Genomic DNA, 20,894 nt, shown 5'->3' on the forward strand with positions numbered 1-20,894 from the left:
AGGAAACAAAACAAAAAATGAACTTTTGGGACTTCATCAAGATCAAAAAGTTCTGCACAGCAAAGGAAACAGTCAACAAAACAAAGAGGCAACCCATGGAATGGTAGAAGATATTCGCCAATGACATTACAAACAAAGGACTGATATCCAAGATCTATAAAGAAATCCTCAAACTCAACACACACAAAACAGATAATCACATCAAAAAATGGGCAGAAGACATGAACAGACATTTCTCCAAAGGAGACATACAAATGGCTAATAGACACATGACAAAATGTTCATCATCTAAATTCAGCATACATAACTTTTGACTCACTTGAGAAAATTTTAGCAATAAATGTAAAATAAAATAAAGGTCAGATTGATTGCATGTATGCATGTGTGTGTGATATTAGCAGCAAAATTTTAACGAATATTAAATCTAAGGGTCAGAAAGATAGAGATTTTTCCTTTATTTTTATTTGAATTTGAAAGATTTTACTATTAATAATTTCCCCTAATAATAAAAATGAAGAGATGGATACAGTTAAGTTTATAAACATTCTATTACAATGACTGTTCCTCAACCCAAAAATACTTAATTCCATTTATACAACTGAATATCAAGCTTTTAATTATTTATTCACATACATTTTTTTCAGTTGTGAACAAGAGTACTTCAAAGATTTCCATGCCTCTGACTAAATCTCACAATCCTGACTAATTTTCTCAGAGCTACCTTCATCTCCTTATTTCAGAAACTATAGATCAAGGGGTTGAAAAGAGGAGTGAAAACAGAATAAAACAAACTCAGAATCTTCTGTATCTCAGCTGGATTTCCTGCTGTTGGGCTTACATATACAACCATGATAGAGCCATAGAACAGGAACACCACAGCCAGATGGGAGCCACATGTGGAGAAGGCCTTATGCTGACCTTCTACTGAGGGGACCTTCAGCACAGCTCTGATTACCAGGATGTAGGAGCTGGTAATAAAAAGGAAGGTGGAAAAAATGAGGACTGAGTTATAGATGGCACAGATGATCTCAGTAGCAGGAGCTGGCACACAGGACAGCTTTATAAGGATATCTGGGTCACACAGGAAGTGATCGATCTTCTTGGAACAACAAAATGGGAGTTGAGAGATGAGTTTCATAGGCAAGAAGAAGTATAGGAAGCCACACACCCAGCACCCAGCTCCTATTCTGATGCAGCGCTGAACAGTCATGACAGTGGGGTAGTGCAGGGGTCTGCAGATAGCAAGGTACCTGTCAAAGGCCATGGAAGACAAGAAGAAGGTCTCAGTGGTACCCATGGAGAAGAAGAAGTAGGATTGGAGGAAGCAGCCATAGAAGGAGATGGTGCTGGTCTCAGAGAGTAATATGGCCAGCATATTAGGACATCATTAGAAGGAGATGGTGTTGGTCTCAGAGAGTAATATGGCCAGCATATTAGGGACAGTGGAGGTGATAAACCAGATCTCCAGGAAAGAAAAATTGGCCAGTAGGATGTACATTGGAGTTTGCAGTTGATGGTCCCACCTCACAGCACAGATAATGCATAGATTTCCAGTTAGTGTCAGAATATAAGTCCCAGAGAAGACTGAAAAGAGGAAAACCTGTATTTCACCGGTATAAGAGAAGCCCAAAATAATGAATTCACTCACAGAGCTTGAGCAATTATTTATGTTGGAATATTCATTTGTTTGTAATGCTGTAGAAACAACAAATTTCCATAAGATAAATGGCCTTTTAGTATTACTCATTAAGGCAAATATATTGATTATGATTATATTACTCTGCATGTCAATAAAATAATATTATAACTCATGGAGAAATATCTTCATCATTTTTAAATATTCATAGTCCTATTCTAGATATAACAAATATAAAGTGAACAGATACTTCCTGTCATCCTGAGCGTTACAATCAAAATTTTTGGTATTGACAATAAGCAATTCTATATACAAAGATCTACAAAGTTTGGTCAAGCAGTTAATGAGTACAGACTGAATGAATAGAGCTAAGAGATAACTCAGCATTTTTAACATACCAAGACATTAAGATAATATTCCATAATCTTTGCTCTATTTGTGAGAGAAATATGTCAATGAATTTGAAGACAATACCCAATTTGTTAAGTACTATATGAAAGATAATTAATGTTTTATTAATAAATAATTTTATTGTTAGGTTATGGGCAATACCCATATCTATTTTAGAATAGATTATAAGTCAACATTAAAATTAGAAATTAAAAAATTAACAGACAGGAAGCAACAAGTGTTGGCATGGATGTGGGGAAAGGGGAACCCTCTTACACTGTTGGTAGAAATGTAAACTGGTGTAGCCACTCTGGAAAACAGTATGGAGGTTCCTTAAATGTTAAAAATAGAGCTACACTACAACCCAGTAATTGAAGTATTATGTATTTACCCCAAAGATAGAGATGTTGTGAAAAGAAGGGGCACCTGTACCCCATGTTCATAGCAGCAATGTCCACAATAGACAAACTGGAAGAAGCCAAGTTGTCCTTCAACAGATGAATGGATAAAGAAGATGTGGTCCATATATACCATGGAATATTACTCTGCCATCAGAAAGAATGAATACCCATCATTTACACTGACATGGATGGAACTGGAGGGGATTATGCTAAGTGAAATAATTCATACAGAGAAAGAAAATTACCATATGGCTTCACTCATATGTGGAACATAAGGAATACTGCAGAGGACCACAGGGGAAAAGAGGGGAAAATGAATCGGAAGAAATCAGAGAGGGAGACTAACCATGAGAGATTTTGGACTCTGGGAAAGGAACTGAGGGTAACAGAAAGGGGGTAGTTGAGGGGGGCATCAAGGAGGGTACATGATGTGATGAGCACTGGGTGTTACATGCAACTGATGAATTGTTGAACACTACATCAAAAACTAATGACAGGGGTGCCTGGGTGGCTCAGTGGATTAAAGCCTCTGCCTTCGGCTCAGGTCATGATCCCAGGGTCCTGAGATCGAGCCCCCCATCGGGCTCTCTGCTCCGCAGGGAGCCCGCTTCCTCCTCTCTGCCTGCCTCTCTGCCTAGGGTGATTTCTCTCTGTCAAATAAATAAAATATTAAAAAAAAAAAACTAATGGCCTAGTATATGTTGGCTAATTGAGCATAATAAAAAAATAAAAGTATAGACCTGAAAAAAAGTTTTTAAATATCAATTGTTCCCTTCAGTAAAAATAGTAAAAATACAGTCTTAAAAATATTACATGTAGTGTAATATTATGTGTAGTGACTCAGTGGGTTAAAGCCTCTGCCTTTGGCTCCGGTCATGATCCCAAGTGTTCTGGGATAGAGGCCCACATCAGGCTCTCTGCTCAGCAGGGAGTCTGCTTCCCTTCCTCTCTCTCTGTCTGCTTCTCTGTCTGCTTGTGATCTCTGTCTGTCAAATAAATAAATAAAATCTTAAAAAAATTACATGTATATAATTTTTTAAAATGTTCATTGCATTTCAGTACTTGGGATGCTGCACAGAAAGTCAAAGAGATCACAATCATTGAATTTTTGTCAACAAATACAACCCAGGAAAGTGTGTATGCTTCCTATTCATAATCCTTCCTATAGGAAGGAAATGCCATTTAAAAAATTTCAGCTCTAATAACAAATACTATCTGAGGACACTTTCTTTAAGTTCCTTGTCTAACAATCAGCATTATCATCATTAATTTAAATATGAGAGAGTAAGAACAGTATTCAGTGAGGTTCTTCAATACCATATAATTGGTATGGAGGGTAAGTCTTCAACTCTCAGGTGTTTTATGTGGAAAGGACAAAGACTCAAAAGTGATGTCTAGAAAACAGTGGTTCTCATAGTATGGTCAGGGACTCCTGATGGTCTTTTAAGATTTTTCAGTGCATTAAGGTCAAAGTAATTTCATAATAATGCAAAGATATAGTTTGCTTTATTCACTCTTATTTTTTCTTGATTATTGAATGGAGTTTTCTAGACTGCATGATGGGTGATCTCCTACCAAAATGTTTGATCTCACAACAAATGTCTTCATTTGTTTCAATTGATTCAAACCAAACAACATCCTACTGTTTTCTCTTAAACATTAAAGAAATTTATTAAAAATATTTAAAAACACAACATTTTCCATTAATTTTTGTTATGCTGACAAAACAATTATATTTAAATTGACATGTATGGTAATGTGATTACTTTATTATTGCCACTTTAAAAGGAGTTTAGTATAACTTTATTTTTTTAAAATTTTTAAATGATAAATATGAATAGCTGTAACAAAACCACTTTGGGGTATTTGATGAGTTTTAAGATTTGGAGGGTCCTGAAATCAACAAGATTGAAAACCACTTACTTTGCAAAAATTACATCTATCTATAAATAAAATGAAAAGGTTATACTTTTTGTTTTGGTTTGGTTTGGGATTGGAATTGCATAGATACTTCCATGTTAAACTGTAAATAATGCTGTGAGGACACAGCAGATTTCAAGTATACAAATTATTATTATTAACTATTGCTACCATACTGTATATTAGATCTGTAGAACTTACTCATCTTGTAACTGAAGCAAAATAAAAGTACTACAGGAAGTGATGGATAATTAGTTTGGTTAATTAGTTTGACTGTGGCCATCATTTTATGATGCATATCAAATCATGTCATTGTACCCTTAATACATACAATTTTTATTTGTCAATTATACCTCAATAAAGTTGGAAAAAAATGAACTATAAAATAGGACAGTTTGGAAATTAAGAGCAAATAAAGAAGAAAAATAAATTAATCCATAGTACTAAGGTCTTAATCATGAATTCACATATATGCATACTCTTTAAAGGAATTATATACTTTTAAGGTTTTTCTTAAAAATAAACTTTAAAATTTGAAAAGTAACAGACTCATACTTAGGAGGAATTTTTCTAAAACAGTAATTTCATCTAAATTCCAAAGTAATCACAGATAAGAACCCAGACTGATGCCCTGGATTTAGTATGTAGCACAGTGTTACAAAATTGTAGCCCACGTAAACCCTCAATAATCTCCTATTACTTCTGCCATCAACTTTGTGTTTTCCCTCTTCGTGTTTCTTCTTCATTTATTCTACCATTTTTTTATGTGTGTGGAAATGTCTCTAAACATCTTAGTGTCTACCTATTTCTCATTGTTTCATTTGTCTTTTTTCTATTACAAGTACATGCATGCATGTGTGTGTGTATGTGTGAATATTTTGCAATTCTTTCCACGTCTACAATTTATTCACATGTGATACATCTTCTCCAGATTTCATGAAACAACTGCCTGGAGTCTAGACTTCTAGCCAATCAAGTTCTTTCTCTTGCCTCCTCCCCCAACTTTGTTTTCTCTTTTCGTAATCTCTTTCTCCAGTGTAATTGAATATGTATGAAAGTTAAATATATTTCATTTTATATATGGACACATATATTCACATACATACTACATATATTTATGAAACAAGAGAGGATGGGTTTTTACAAACATTTTCAAATTGAAAAACTGATGCGTAAAATACTATCTTCAAAAGGAAATTTTTAAAGATTTTTATTTATTTGTCAGAGAGAGTGCACAGGCAGGCAGAGTGGCAGGCAGAGAGACAGAGGTAGAAGGAACCCCCCTCCCCCACTGAGCAGGGAGCCTGATGTGGGGCTGGATCCCAGAACCCTGGGATCATGACCTGAGCCCAGGATAGCCGTTTAACCCACTGAGCCATCTAGATGTCCCTCAAAAGGAAATAAATTTTAAAGATATTCATAAAAATCCTCATCTTTAACATATAAAAAAAAGTTTTGCAGATTGAAATAAGGACAGGAATGTACGTACCAAAACTTAAAAATACAGAATAGAAAAAATACAGATATCTTGAAATAGAATGTTGTGCTACCAATTAGAAAACATCATTAAACAAGGCATAGAAAAGGCAAATTACTTACTAGACATTAAAGTCAAATATGTATCATTCATAAAGCTATGCCAAAGTTCACTGTGCTCAAAGAGGCTGATCCTCAAATTCTGCAAAACATGAATAAAATTTCCTTCCTTCTTATCCTCTAAAAATAACAGAAATTAACAGGGTAATAGGCAATATATCACTTGATTTGCATTGAAGGAAACAGTCACTTATTGGAAACACATTCACTTACTGGAATTTTCTCTACCTACAGACCCCAATTCCTACACAGAGCAATACAAATGGGGAACTAGCAAACTACTTTAAGAGTTCTAATACATTTTTGAAGTAACATTTGCTTATAAGATCTAAACAAAATGCCTGGCTTTGATCCTGAAGAAAAAATATTTTCATAACTCATATATTAAGTGGTAGAATATAAAACTAGGAATGGGTGGAAGGGGGACATAGAGGGGCTTGGAGTCATGTGAGCTTTAACTTACCAGTAGATATAAGATGGGTATCATAGAAGTCTGCATGGTTGAACACCATCTTCTATATCACAGTGAAAACTCTAGTCTCAGATCTCAGAAAAAGAACAAATATAATAGTGTTCCATGCACTAATGTGGGGATTCATAGAACTGTGGACCCTTTTAGGAGAAGAACATTACAAAACCAGTCATGGACCTGTTCAGGCTTGCCCTCTTATACTTCTCTTTCTTACATAAACTGACAAAGCAACAGGAAACTTGACAGTTGAAAAGAGAATCATAGTCTCATGATCTACACAGAACAAAATGAACAACTGAAATAGGAAGCCCTTTTACTTTCTGTGAGGATCATCTTTGGGGAGTGGCTCTCTAGAGAGGGAATTTATAAAACAATGGCCTATTTCCTCACTCAGCATGCTAGAATTTGTTTCAAATTCAAACACATTTCCTACTTTAATTCACAGATTTTTTATTTAGAATAACAAGAGAAATACAAACACATAAAATGATTTGGGCAGGTATAAGTTTGCTGTTTAACTGTGATAGAAGTAACCTTCTCTCTGATGATAAAGAAAAAGTTGTGATTCTGGCAATGAGACCTCTTTCCAATCTTAGAGAAAAGACTATGGAATATAGGTTAACACAGAGATTTGGAGCCTGTGCACTTAAGCATATTAAAGACTCTCTTCTTTTGTTTCAGACTATCATCTTAACTTCAATTTGTTTGTCCAACCCCAAGCTCACCACAATCACAAACACTGAGATGCATTCTTTTACTATGAGTAAATTTCTTAAATAAGAAAGACATATATGGAAATTTCCCTTGTAGTTAAGTACTTTGCTAATGTCTTTTAATGGCTCCATAGTATAGTGTTAACATTTTATGAATAAACAAAATTTACATAATGATCCCCAAGTTTTTGAGACCTTTGGTGCAATAATTGGATCTATGAAGATTTTAAAACTAATATTAACACATATCTTGAGTAGAGTATTTCCAAATAATAGAATATGATCAAATAGAGGTTAGTCTTTTAAGAGATATTCAATATTACATATTTACATCATATGTGAATATAATATATAAACATAACTTTTAAAAATCATTGATTAATAGAAAAATATAGGAACATCTTACTAATGGTAGAAAAAGTAATAGATAAAATTGAACACCCATTTTTTTTTAAAGGATAAAGGACTTTTATTTCTTATTTTTTTATAAACATATAATGTATTTTTATCCCCAGGCATACAGGTCTGTGAATCACCAGGTTTACACACTTCACAGCACTCACCATAGCACATACCCTCCCCAATGTCCATAACCGCCCTCCCACTCTCCCAATCCTAACCCCCCCAGCAACGCCCATTTTGTTTTGTGAGATTAAGAGTCACTTATGGTTTGTCTCCCTCCCAATCCCATCTTGTTTCATTTATTCTTCTCCTATCCCCTAACCCCCCATGTTGCATCTCCATGTCCTCAATTCAGGGAGATCATGTGATAGTTGTCATTCTCTGATTGACTTATTTTGCTCAGCATAATACCCTTCAGTTCCATCCATGTCATCGTAAATGGCAAGATTTCATTTCTTTTGATGGCTGCATAGTATTCCATTGTGTATATATACCACCTCTTCTTTATTCATCTGTTGATGGACATCTAGGTTCTTTCCATAGTTTGGCTACTGTAGACATTGCTGCTATAAACATTCGGGTGCACGTGCCCCTTTGGATCACTACGTTTGTATCTTTAGGGTAAATACCCAGTAGTGCAATTGCTGGGTCATAGGGTAGTTCTATTTTCAACATTTTGAGGAACCTCCATGCTGTTTTCCAGAGTGGTTGCACCAGCTTGCATTCTCACCAACAGTGGAGGAGGGTTGCCCTTTCTCCGCATCCTCGCCAGCATCTCTCACATCCTGATTTGTTCATTTTAGCCATTCTTACTGGTGTGAGGTGATATCTCATTGTGGTTTTGATTTGTATTTCCCTGATGCCGAGTTATGTGGAGGACTTTTTCATGTGTCTGTTGGCCATCTGGATGTCTTCTTTGCAGAAATGTCTGTTCATGTCCTCTGCCCATTTCTTGATTGGATTGTTTGTTCTTTGGGTGTTGAGTTAGTTAAGTTCCTTATAGATTTTGGATACTAGCCCTTTATCTGATATGTCGTTTGCAAATATCTTCTCCCATTCTGTCAGTTGTCTTTTGGTTTTGTTAACTGTTTCCTTTGCTGTGCAAAAGCTTTTGATCTTGATGAAGTCCCAGTTGTTTATTTTTGCCCTTGCTTCCCTTGCCTTTGCCGATGTTCCTAGGAAGAGGTTGCTGCGGCTGAGGTTGAAGAGGTTGCTGCCTGCATTCTCCTCAAGGATTTTGATGGATTCCTTTCTCACATTGAGATCCTTCATCCATTTGGAGTCTATTTGCATGTGTGGTGTAAGGAAGTGGTCCAATTTCATTTTTCTGCATGTGGCTGTCCAATTTTCCCAGCACCATTTATTGAAGAGGCTGTCTTTTTTCCATTGGACATTCTTTCCTGCTTTGTCGAAGATTAGTTGACCATACAGTTGAGGGTCGATTTCTGGACTCTCCATTCTGTTCCATTGATCTATGTGTCTGTTTTTGTGCCATTACCATGCTGTCTTGATGATGACGGCTTTGTAATAGAGCTTGAAGTCCAGAATTGTGAACACCCATTTTTGATAGACTTCACAATAAACCAGAGATAGAAGAAAATTTCTCTACTTGGTAAAGAATCTCTGTACCAGAAATAAATGGCTAAAATATTCTATAATAGGGGCACCTGGGTGGCTCAGTGGGTTAAAGCTTCCGCCTTCAGCTCAGGTCATGATCCCAGAGTCCTGGGATCGAGCCCCGCATTGGGCACTCTGCTCCACAGGGAGCCTGCTTCCTCCTCTCTCTCTGCCTGCCTCTCTGCCTAGTTGTGATTTCTCACTGTCAAATAAATAAAAATATTAAAAAAATTCTATAATAATAAAATGAAAAGCATTCCAATTAAAATCAAGTACAAACAAGAATGGCCACAATAGTAAACAGAGTTACAGGTTCAAGTGATTCTCTGTCCTTCCTGTAAAAGGATTATATATCCATGTCTCACAAATGTTACGCTAGCCAATGTGACTTGGTTTGTCCAATGTAGTGTATGATAAATTTAAATATACTTTTTTTTAAAAAGATTTTATTGATTTATTTTTTGTCAGAGGGAGCATACATGCATAAGCAGGGAGAGGGAGCAGCAGCCAGAAGGAGAGGCAGGCTTCCTGCTGAGCAAAAAGCCTCCTGTGGGACTTGATCTCAGTGTCCTGGGATCATGACCTGAGCTGAAGGAAGATGCTTAACTGACTAAACCACCCAGGTGTCCCATAAATGTGCCATTTCTAAAGAAAACCTATAACAACCATTATGCAAATACACCATAGCTCCTTTTCCTATGTAATAAACAAAGTAATTTTCTTTTGTTGTGGATCCAAGAATGAAAGAGAAATATAGAACCAATCATGGACCAACAAGTAATATGATTAAGAAAGAAAAAAGAGGTTGCTATTAGTCACTGATATTTACAGGTAATTTTTATGAAACCATAAATTGGGAAAAGCAATTGATCTCATCGTCATGACTGTTCCTATCCACACCAATGAGACAAAAATAATTTATGGTGTGACTATTAGAAGAGAGAAATTTTAATTATTGGCTGAAGAAATGATGTCTATGATGAATAAGAGAATCAACTATGTTAAACATAAGATGATCCAATAAATTGACTACTGAAAAAATATGGAGAAAATACAGTCTTCCTTTTATGGATACAATAATGTGTAAACTGATGTAGGGAAGTTATTTCATTTTCATTAGCAACACGAAATCAAAATAACCTAGAAAAACCTTTGCAAGATAACTGCAAGCATTATCAAAAACAAATCTTTACATTGGTATATAAAAGAAAACCTGATTAATAGGAAAGGCATACCATGTTGCTCGACTAATCAACTAGTTAGTGTCAAGGATAAATAATTAACATAAGTCAATATACAAATTCAATGCAATTTAGACAAATCCCAATCAGACTGTGTGAAAAGGATTGTTATAGGTGTTTGAAACTTGACAAAGATTTAAAAATCTTGATTGTTTATTTCTCAAGATGTGACATGCATTTTGGAAAAGTAGAATAATGAGGTAAAATTAGGCCTACCATATAAATTATATTTAAACGAAATTACTTAAAACTGTGGTAGGAACTCTTATAATTAATTGACCAAGTAGAGAGTACATAAAATGAAATAATACTCAACTTCACAGAGTTCAGATTCTGGTAAGGGTTATTTTCAATTCAAATATGGAGAAAAGATAAAGATTAAATACAAAGTGTTAAAAATTAAATTCTGACTCTACATCTTACCATTCACAGATAATAACCTAGATCAAAACATTTGATAAACTTCAAAAGGTTGACCAAAACACACAAAAAATACATACTTTTACATCTCAGTATAAGAAAGACTTTGTATAAGAGATTCAAAACCCAGATTTATAATAGAACAAATGAACATTCATTGATTTCATAAAAGTTAAATGTTTGAAAGTAAAACAGTGCCACTAACAGTATTAAGTAACAAAGATAGAATTTTTGATGGGTATACCATGAGATAGAAGCCACTAATTTGCACTGCACCAGAAGTTACAAAAATTTTTACGAAGTATATACAAATTTACATGAATTAGGTATCCTTCAAGGGAAGTCTATAATATTTGACAAAAAGGAAATTTATAATATAAGATCCAAATTGACTCCAGCATATTGTTTGAGGACATTTTCTACAACAAACCAGAAGAAAAGGAATCTAAGGAAACAGTGAATGTCTCTGGGCAAGGAGCTGCCCTAGAGTTTAAAACTGGCAAAGTAGCAGGTATTTGGGAGAAATGGTCCTGTAGAGAAGGAACCTAAAGAAAAGGAGCTCAAAAACCTATCGATTATTTTTCATTTCATTTCTTTCATTTCAGTGACCAGAAAGACCAATTTTAAAAGCGAGGCTCCAGTTCAAGAACCAAGGAATACATACCAGAAATAAAAATAAAATTAAACAGAAGAACCCTAACAAAAACAAAAAAACATGTCTGTAAGAAGTATGAAATATATATAGCACTTATATTGCCATCATGTGATATAAATACAGGACATAGTAAAAAGTCCTAATATATGTGTAATTAAAGTCCTTTATATAAATGAAAAAAATTACCAAATAAAAACAATATTTAAAGAAATAGTAGCTGAGATTTTCCCAAATGTAATAAAATACTTAACTTACACATTTAAGAGAGCCAGTGAATCACAAGTATTATATAAAAAAGTCAAATTTCACTTGGCTAATGCTACAAACCAAGGACAAAGGAAAAAAAATAATAAAATCAAAGAGGGGGGAACTCATATTACTTTCAAAGGAGAAGTACTAACACTGATGGCAACTATTCAACAGGAACAATGGAGTCCAGAAGTAGATAAAATATTTAAAAAGTGGTGAAAGGTTCGCCTCCCCTCCCCAATGTCCATAGCCCGCTCCCCCTCTCCCAATCCCACCTCCCCCCAGCAACCCCCAGTTTGTTTTGTGAGATTAAGAGTCATTTATGGTTTGTCTCCCTCCCAATCCCATCTTGTTTCATTTATTCTTCTCCTATCCACCTACCCCCCCATGTTGCTTCTCCATGTCCTCATATCAGGGAGATCATATGATAGTTGTCTTTCTCCGATTGACTTATTTCACTAAGCATGATACGCTCTAGCTCCATCCACGTCGTCGCAAATGGCAAGATTTCATTTCTTTTGATGGCTGCATAGTATTCCATTGTGTATATATACCACATCTTCTTGATCCATTCATCTGTTGATGGACATCTAGGTTCTTTCCATAGTCTGGCTATTGTAGACATTGCTGCTATAAACATTCGGGTACACGTGCCCCTTCGGATCACTATGTTTGTATCTTTAGGGTAAATACCCAGTAGTGCAATTGCTGGGTCATAGGGTATAAGAGACTATGGACTCTGAAAAACAACCTGAGGGTTTTGAAGGGTCAGGGGTGGGAGGTTGGGGGAACAGGTGGTGGGTGATGGGGAGGGCACGTTTTGCATGGAGCACTGGGTGCTGTGCAAAAAGAATGAATACTGTTACGCTGAAAAAAAAATAAATAAAAAGGGAAAAAAAATAAAAAGTGGTGAAAGGAAAGAGAAATTAACCAACCTAAACAACGTGAAGGCAAAAAATAAAAATTTTTCAGAAAAATAAATTGAAAGAACTTCTTGCCATAAGACTTATCGCACTACAAATAATAGTAGTCCTTTAGGCTGGAGAAAATGACCCCAAAGGGAAACACAACACTCAGGAAGAGCTGAAGGGAAGTAGAAAATATAAATATTGGGTAAAAGTTGACTGCTCAATACCACAATAAAACAATTTTATGATTTATAATAAATGTAAAAGCAAATAAGACAATAAAAACATGTGTGACTAAGTGAAATAAAAAAATTTCCCACTCTTTTGTAAGTTTTAAGTAATATTTTTGTGAATTATATACAATGTATTAGCAAAAGAAGTTATAAATAAAAATCCAACACAGAGAATATTAAATTTATGAAGTCACTAGTTAGTGCAAAACTAAACAAAAAAGGAGAAATAAAGAAATAAAGAGCACATGGAAATATAAAAAAAGGCAAACTGATAAGCTGAATTATATTGATAATTACATAAAAATAGACATTTTCACACTCCATTTTTTTATTATTTTTTTTAATTTTTTTTCCATTTTATTTATTTTTTCAGCATAACAGTATTCATTCTTTTTGCACAACACCCAGTGCTCCATGCAAAACGTGCCCTCCCCATTACCCACCACCTGTTCCCCCAACCTCCCACCCCTGACCCTTCAAAACCCTCAGGTTGCCCCAACCTCCCACCCCTGATCCTTCAAAACCCTCAGGTGGTTTTTCAGAGTCCATAGTCACTTATGGTTCGCCTCGCCTCCCCAATGTCCATAGCCCGCTCCCCCTCTCCCAATCCCACCTCCCCCCAGCAACCCCCAGTTTGTTTTGTGAGATTAAGAGTCATTTATGGTTTGTCTCCCTCCCAATCCCATCTTGTTTCATTTATTCTTCTCCTATCCCCCTATCCCCCCATGTTGCTTCTCCATGTCCTCATATCAGGGAGATCATATGATAGTTGCTTTCTCCGATTGACTTATTTCACTAAGCATGATACGCTCTAGCTCCATCCACGTCGTCGCAAATGGCAAGATTTCATTTCTTTTGATGGCTGCATAGTATTCCATTGTGTATATATACCACATCTTCTTTATCCATTCATCTGTTGATGGACATCTAGGTTCTTTCCATAGTCTGGCTATTGTAGACATTGCTGCTATAAACATTCGGGTACACGTGCCCCTTTTGATCACTATGTTTGTATCTTTAGGGTAAATACCCAGTAGTGCAATTGCTGGGTCATAGGGTAGTTCTATTTTCAACATTTTGAGGAACCTCCATGCTGTTTTCCAGAGTGGTTGCACCAGCTTGCATTCCCACCAACAGTGGAGGAGGGTTCCCCTTTCTCCGCATCCTCGCCAGCATCTGTCATTTCCTGACTTGTTCATTTTAGCCATTCTGACTGGTGTGAGGTGATATCTCATTGTGGTTTTGATTTGTATTTCCCTGATGCCGAGTGACATGGAGCACTTTTTCATGTGTCTGTTGGCCATCTGGATGTCTTCTTTGCAGAAATGTCTGTTCATGTCCTCTGCCCATTTCTTGATTGGATTGTTTGTTCTTTGGGTGTTGAGTTTGCTAAGTTCCTTATAGATTTTGGATACTAGCCCTTTATCTGATATGTCATTTGCAAATATCTTCTCCCATTCTGTCAGTTGTCTTTTGGTTTTGTTAACTGTTTCCTTTGCTGTGCAAAAGCTTTTGATCTTGATGAAATCCCAACAGTTCATTTTTGCCCTTGCTTCCCTTGCCTTTGCCTTTGTTCCTAGGAAGATGTTGCTACGGCTGAGGTCGAAGAGGTTGCTGCCTGCATTCTCCTCAAGGATTTTGATGGATTCCTTTCTCACATTGAGGTCCTTCATCCATTTGGAGTCTATTTTCGTGTGTGGTGTAAGGAAGTGGTCCAATTTCATTTTTCTGCATGTGGCTGTCCAATTTTCCCAGCACCATTTATTGAAGAGGCTGTCTTTTTTCCATTGGACATTCTTTCCTGCTTTGTCGAAGATTAGTTGACCATAGAGTTGAGGGTCGATTTCTGGGCTCTCTATTCTGTTCCACTGATCTATGTGTCTGTTTTTGTGCCAGTACCATGCTGTCTTGATGATGACGGCTTTGTAATAGAGCTTGAAGTCCGGAATTGTGATGCCACCAACTTTGGCTTTGTTCTTCAATATTCCTTTGGCTATTCGAGGTCTTTTCTGGTTCCATATAAATTTTAGGATTATTTGTTCCATTTCTTTGAAAAAAAATGGATGGTATTTTGATAGGGATTGCATTAAATGTGTAGATTGCTTTAGGTAGCATAGACATTTTCACAATATTTATTCTTCCAATCCAGGAGCATGGAACATTTTTCCATTTTTTTGTGTCTTCCTCAATTTCTTTCATGAGTACTTTATAATTTTCTGTGTATAGATTCTTAGTCTCTTTGGTTAGGTTTATTCCTAGGTATCTTATAGTTTTGGGTACAATTGTAAATGGGATTGACTCCTTAATTTCTCTTTCTTCAGTCTTGTTGTTGGTGTACAGAAATGCAACTGATTTCTGTGCATTGATTTTATATCCTGACACTTTACTGAATTCCTGGACAAGTTCTAGCAGTTTTGGAGTGGAGTCTTTTGGGTTTTCCACATATAGTATCATATCATCTGCGAAGAGTGATAGTTTGACTTCTTCTTTACCAATTTGGATGCCTTTAATTTCTTTTGGTTGTCTGATTGCTGAGGCTAGGACTTCTAATACTATGTTGAATAGCAGTGGTGATAATGGACATCCCTGCCGTGTTCCTGACCTTAACGGAAAAGCTTTCAGTTTTTCTCCATTGAGAATGATATTTGCGGTGGGTTTTTCATAGATGGCTTTGATAATATTGAGGTATGTGCCCTCTATCCCTACACTTTGAAGAATTTTGATCAGGAAGGTATGCTGTACTTTGTCAAATGCTTTTTCAGCATCTATTGAGAGTATCATATGGTTCTTGTTCTTTCTTTTATTAATGTGTTCTATCACATTGATTGATTTGCGGATGTTGAACCAACCCTGCAGCCCTGGAATAAATCCCACTTGATCGTGGTGAATAATCCTTTTAATGTACTGTTGAATCCTATTGGCTAGTATTTTGGCGAGAATTTTTGCGTCTGTGTTCATCAAGGACATTGGTCTGTAGTTCTCTTTTTTGGTGGGATCCTTGTCTGGTTTGGGGATCAAGGTGATGCTGGCCTCATAAAATGAGTTTGGAAGTTTTCCTTCCGTTTCTATTTTTTGGAACAGTTTCAGGAGAATAGGAATGAGTTCTTCTTTAAATGTTTGGTAGAATTCCCCTGGGAAGCCGTCTGGCCCAGGGCTTTTGTTTGTTTGGAGATTTTTGATGACTGTTTCAATCTCCTTACTGGTTATGGGCCTGTTCAGGTTTTCTATTTCTTCCTGGTTCAGTTGTGGTAGTTTATATGTCTCTAGGAATGCATCCATTTCTTCCAGATTGTCCAATTTGTTGGCGTAGAGTTGCTCATAGTATGTTCTTATAATTGTCTGTATTTCTTTGGTGTTCGTTGTGATCTCTCCTCTTTCATTCATGATTTTATTGATTTGGGTCCTTTCTCTTTTCTTTTTGATGAGTCTGGCCAGGGGTTTATCAATCTTATTGATTCTTTCAAAGAACCAGCTCCTAGTTTCATTGATTTTTTTCTATTTTTTTTTTTGGTTTCTATTTCATTGATTTCTGCTCTGATCTTTATGATTTCTCTTCTCCTGCTGGGTTTAGGGTTTCCTTCTTGTTCTTTCTCCAGCTCCTTTACGCGTAGGGTTAGGTTGTGTACTTGAGACCTTTCTTGTTTCTTGAGAAAGGCTTGTACCGCTATATATTTTCCTCTCAGGACTGCCTTTGCTGTGTCCCACAGATTTTGAACTGTTGTGTTTTCATTATCATTTGTTTCCATGAATTTTTTCAATTCTTCTTTAATTTCCTGGTTAACCCATTCATTCTTTAGAAGGATGCTGTCTAGTCTCCATGTATTTGGGTTCTTTCCAGCTTTCCTCTTGTGATTGAGTTCTAGCTTCAGAGCATTGTGGTCTGAAAATATGCAGGGAATGATCCTAATCTTTTGATACCGGTTGAGACCTGATTTGTGACCCAGGATGTGATCTATTCTGGAGAAGGTTCCATGTGCACTAGAGAAGAATGTGTATTCTGTTGCTTTGGGATGAAATGTTCTGAATATATCTGTGATGTCCATCTGGTTCAGTGTGTCACTTAAGGCCTTTATTTCCTTGTTGATCTTTTGCTTGGATGATCTGTCCATTTCAGTGAGGGGAGTGTTCAAGTCCCCTACTATTATTGTATTATTATTGATGTGTTTCTTTGATTTTGTTATTAATTGGTTGATATAGTTGGCTGCTCCCACGTTAGGGGCATAGATATTTAAAATTGTTAGATCTTCTTGTTGGACAGACCCTTTGAGTAGGATATAGTGTCCTTCCTCATCTCTTATTATAGTCTTTGGCTTAAAATCTAATTGATCTGATATAAGGATTGCCACCCCAGCTTTCTTCTGATGCCCATTAGCATGGTAAATTGTTTTCCACCCCCTCACTTTCAATCTGGAGGTGTCTTCGCGTCTAAAATGAGTTTCTTGTAGGCAACATACTGATGGGTTTTGTTTTTTTATCCATTCTGATACCCTGTGTCTTTTGATTGGGGCATTTAGCCCATTAACATTCAGGGAAACTATTGAGAGATATGAATTTAGTGCCATTATTAGCCTGTAAGGTGACTGTTCCTGTATATTGTCTCTGTACCTTTCTGATCTACTACTTGTAGGCTCTCTCTTTGCTTAGAGGACCCCTTTCAATATTTCCTGTAGAGCTGGTTTGGTGTTTGCAAATTCTTTCAGTTTTTGTTTGTCCTGGAAGCTTTTGATCTCTCCTTCTATTTTCAATGATAGCCTAGCTGGATAGAGTATTCTTGACTGCATGTTTTTCTCGTTGAGTGCTCTGAATATATCATGCCAGCTCTTTCTGGCCTGCCAGATCTCTGTGGATAAGTCTGCCGCCAATCTAATATTTTTACCATTGTATGTTACAGACTTCTTTTCTCGGGCTGCTTTCAGGATTTTCTCTTTGTCACTAAGACTTGTCAATTTTACTATTAGGTGATGGGGTGTGGACCTATTCTTGTTGACTTTGAGGGGGGTTCTCTGCATCTCCTGGATTTTGATGCTTGTTCCCTTTGCCATATTAGGGAAATTCTCTCCAATGATTCTCTCCAATAGACCTTCTGCTCCCCTCTCTGTTTCTTCTTCTTCTGGAATCCCAATTATTCTAATGTTGTTTTGTCTTATGGTGTCACTTGTCTCTCGAATTCTCTCCTCATGGTCCAGTAGCTGTTTGTCCCTCTTTTGCTTGGCTTCTTTATTCTCTGTCATTTGGTCTTCTATATCACTTATTCTTTCTTCTGCCTCATTGATCCTAGCAGTGAGAGCCTCCATTTTTGATTGCACCTCATTAATAGCTTTTTTGATTTCAACTTGGTTAGATTTTAGTTCTTTAATATCTCCAGAAAAGGCTTTAATATCTCCAGAGAGGGTTTCTCTAATATCTTCCATGCCTTTTTCGAGCCCGGCTAGAATGTTCAGAATCGTCATTCTGAACTCTTGATCTGACATATTACCCATGTCTGTGTTGATTAGGTCCCTAGCCTTCGGTACTGTCTCTTGTTCTTTTGTTTGTGGTGATTTTTTCCGCCTTGTCATTTTGTCCAGATAAGAGGATATGAAGGAGCAAATAAACTACTAAAAGTGTGGCAAAGACCCCGGAAAAATGCGCTGTAACCAAATAAGAAGAGACCCCAAATTGTGGTGGGGAGAAAGGGGATAAAAACAGGTTCTGAAAAAAAAGAAAAAAAAGTTTAAAAAATAAAACAAATAAAAAAATATAAAAAAGAAAGAAAAAAATATATATTTAGATGAACTAGTCAAAAAACGTTAAAAAAGAAAAGGGTAAAAGTTTTAAAAAATTTAGCAGAAGAAAAAAGAAAAAAGAAAAAAAATTGAAAAAAGAAAAAAAAATTGAAAAAAGAAAAGAAAATTGAAGTAGCCGCAAGACTAAAGAATCATGGGGAGAAAGCCATGAGTTCCGTGCTTTGCTTTCTCCTCCTCTGGAATTGCTCTGCTCTCTTAGGAATTGAATCTGCTTTCTCCTTGATAGATGAACTTCGTCCTGGCTGGATATTTTGTTGATCTTCTGGGGGAGGGGCCTGTTGTAGTGACTCTTAAGTGTCTTTGCCCGAGGCGGGATTGCACCGCCCTTACCGGCGGCCGGACTAAGTAATCGGCTCAGGTTCACTTTTGGGAGCTTCTGTTCCCAGAACGCTTTCCGTAGAGTTCTGGAGGACGGGAATGAAAATGGCGGCCTCCCAGTCTCCGGCCCGGAGGAGCCGAGAGCCTGGGGCCCCACTCCTCAGTGTGCCCCCAGAGGACAGCACCCAATCACTCCCGTATCCCCAGCCTCTAGCCGCGCTCGGAGCTCACCCAGCCCGCGACCAGTTCAAGGTAACCCCGAGCTGAGAGTTCAGTCCTCGGCTCTGTCTCTGCAGCCGGCTTCTCCATTCTAATACCTGCGAGCTCTCCGACACTCCAACACCCCCAATCCTTCTGTGACCCTGCAGGGCCTGGGGCCACGCTGGCCCCGCGTGGGCTTCACCCCGGTTTAGCCCCTGGAGCAATGCCCCTCAGTGGAACAGACTTTTAAAAGTCCTGATTTTGTGCTCCGTTCCACCGCCGCTTGCCGGGAGCCGGCCCCTCCCCCCGTGGTCTATCTTCCCGTTGTTTTAGATTTACTTCTCCGCCAGTCCTACCTTTCAGAAAGTGGTTGATTTTCTGTTTCTAGAGTTGCTGTTCTTCTTCTCTTCGCTCTCCCGTTGGATTTGTAGGTGTTTGCAATGTTTAGATAAGCTATCGAGCTGATCTCCTGCTACCTGATGTAGTCTCAGGCTGCTACATCTCCGCCATCTTGACTCCACCCCCACACTCCATTTTTTAAAAAGATTATTATCATAAGCTGTTTAAGAAACACACTTTATACATCAAGACACAGAAAGGTTGAAATAAAAGGATGGAAAAAGAAATTAAATACAACACTTAAGAAAAAAATAGATCTTTCTTATGATACAATGACCAATTAATCATCAAAAAAAAAGTTTCAAATTTGCATGTAGCTAATAACATAATTTCAAAATATGTAAACAAAAGTTATAGCAGGATAGAAAGTTTTTAATCACTTCGGATCTTAACACACCTCTCTTGGTAACTAGGAAAACAGATAAAAAAATATCAGTAAGATTTTAGATGTATTAGCATGAGTAACTAACTTAAACTGACATATGTAAAAAGTAAAATCATAATTGGGCAATAACCCCAAAATGCACCATCTTTTGCAAGAGCACATAGAACACTTACCAAAATAACCACTTTTCTGGTCCAAAATGCAAGTCTTAACAAGGGTTCAAAGCATAGATTTTATGTTCTCAGACAACCGTAGAATTAAGTAGGAAATCTTTAACATAAAGTTAACAAAACTGAAAAAGAAAAAAAAAGGAAAACCCCAGATATTAAGGATAATAGACAATTTTAAAGGGCATCACTACAAATCCTACACACACTACATGGTTAATAAGAGAATATTATGAACCACTTCAGTAAAAATTTATTTTTTGAGAGAGAGAGCCAGAAGAGTGGGGGCAGAGGGTGGGAAACTCTGACAGAGACACCCAGGCACCCCTTTAGTAAATTTTAACTTTTAGGCAATGAATGAAAAACCTGAAATGCAGAGTACACCAAAACCACAACCATTAAATAAGAAAATTTTAACAATGTCAAGCATATTAATGCTATTGAATCTTTAACTTAAAACCATCTCCAAAAACTCCAGGCCTAAAGAGTTTCATTGATGAATTCTTTCAAATATTCATGGAAAATACTTACATGATTATTCCTTCCAGCACCAGGATACTACACATTCTTCTCAAGCACACACAGAATATTTTCCAGAGCATAAGTTAAGTCACAAAGCAAGCCTTAAAACAGATAAGAAGATTGAAATAATAGTGTTTTCTCCAGCCATAATGACATGAAACCAGAAATGAGTAGCAGGAAGAAAACTAGAAAATTCACAAACGTGTGGAAATTAAACAACACACTCCTGAACAACCAATGGGTAAAAGAAGAAATCGAAAGGG

At 36.8% G+C, this 20,894-nt stretch overlaps 1 pseudogene; it reads right to left on the reverse strand.

Annotated features, from left to right (window-relative positions):
* Positions 1-661: 661 nt before the first annotated feature.
* On the reverse strand, positions 662-1,747 carry LOC123943555 (annotated as a pseudogene).
* Between the last annotated feature and the right edge of the window lie 19,147 nt (positions 1,748-20,894).

The sequence above is a fragment of the Meles meles genome, chromosome 6 (assembly GCF_922984935.1).
Source record: "Meles meles chromosome 6, mMelMel3.1 paternal haplotype, whole genome shotgun sequence".
Lineage (NCBI taxonomy): Eukaryota > Metazoa > Chordata > Mammalia > Carnivora > Mustelidae > Meles > Meles meles.